This window comes from Ascaphus truei, chromosome 4, assembly GCF_040206685.1.
Source record: "Ascaphus truei isolate aAscTru1 chromosome 4, aAscTru1.hap1, whole genome shotgun sequence".
NCBI lineage: Eukaryota > Metazoa > Chordata > Amphibia > Anura > Ascaphidae > Ascaphus > Ascaphus truei.
In genome coordinates this window covers 119,513,593-119,515,113 of record NC_134486.1, presented here as the reverse complement: position 1 = coordinate 119,515,113, position 1,521 = coordinate 119,513,593, and the positions used below count along the sequence as shown (strand labels likewise).

General features: G+C 51.9%; 1 pseudogene; it reads right to left on the bottom strand.

The window, feature by feature from the left end:
- Positions 1–601: 601 nt before the first annotated feature.
- Positions 602–774, bottom strand: LOC142494036 (U2 spliceosomal RNA; annotated as a pseudogene).
- Positions 775–1,521: the final 747 nt, after the last annotated feature.

The following is a 1,521-nucleotide window of genomic DNA, read 5'->3' as shown; positions in this document are numbered from 1 at the left end:
AAGTGATCCACCTCTGAATCCGTGCTCATGGTCCAGTGAGACCAGGTGCTCAAAACTTGTGACAAAGTCCGCTCCGGAGAGTAGGCCAGTCCGTGCCATAGACAGTCCTCTTCAGCCGAAGCCTGGGAGTCCTGCTGTTACATGACGTCTTCCTCCGAAGAGTCCGACGTCCTTCTCGTTCCCTCTCCGTGCAGTAGGCGCAGCAGGAGGGTCCAAGTCTTTAGGGTGTTCGGCTGACGCCTACTAACCCACCGCAATCTTCCCCCGAAGGGATGGCGACTACTAGCCAGCACTCAGTATTTGCTCTCCGGAGAGAGGGGTGACGATAACCCAACACGTAACCGAAACAAAATACATGGTGCGAGTGCTCCAGTGCTCTGTGTGATGCAGTGCAGGAGGTGGTCAGACGTACAAACACAAAAAGTGCACGCCCGGCCCCGTGCAAGGCCAGGCGGTGACAAAAATAATGGCTTGTCCCCTCAGCGGAAGGCAATAAGGGAGGCCAAGTGCGGGGAAAATAGGGGTGCAAATGATCAGTGCTCGTGCCAAGTGCTCTTGAAGTGGAGGTTGGAAATCCTCAACCTCCACAACCCGAAGGTGCAGCAAGTGGTACAGCCCCAGGTTAACCACTCCTGGGGTGCAGAGAAAATAAGCCCGGGCTACTTTGCATCCACATTCTCAGGCCATGACCAGAGGACCAGGTGTAGTCTGGAGAATCTGTCCTTCACAGGACAGACATTACACTTGATCTTAGCCAAAAGGCCGAGAAGCGATAATGGGTCTCATCGACCTTAATGGTTCTCATCAGTGTGGGGTTGGTTAACTGGGTATGCAAAGAAGCTAAAGGATGGGGCCTACCATAATACTGAGTTAAGTTATGGTGAGTAAAAAAAGTGACAAAAACCCTCCACAGCAAAGCAAATATGCAAATGTAAATACAACTGTATGCTCATCTACATGTCTTAGGCAGGTCTGCAACCCCGCCTTTCACCATTATCACCTAGCACAAAGCACTTCCACTGCAGCAAGGGATTCTGGGAAATGACATGCAAATGAGCACACAGTGCCACTTTTTGCTACAAAAACCATTTTTAACATGGTTCCCTATAGGCTTAAGCTTGCTGCATGGTCACAGCTTTGAGCACAGCCAGGGTTAAGGTGCATACCCAGAAAACCCACCCACAGACAGTTTTTTTTTTTTGTGTAGCCCGGGTGGTGGAAAAGTGATTTCACCTCAAAAACCGTGCTTGTGATCCACGCTGTGAGATCAGTTGCGCTCCACTTGTGACTATAGGCTCCGGAGAGCTGCAAGTCCTTGACATAGTTGGTCCTCTTCAGCCACGAGGGCCAGGAAAAGTCCCGATGTTACACCAACGTCGTCATCCGAAGAATCCGACGTCCATCCTATTCCCTCCCCGTGCAGTAGGCGCAGCAGGAGGGTCCAGGTCTTTAGGGCTTTCAGCTCGCGCCTACTCGCCCACCGCAGTCTTCTCCCGAGGGAATGGCGACCACCGACCAGCA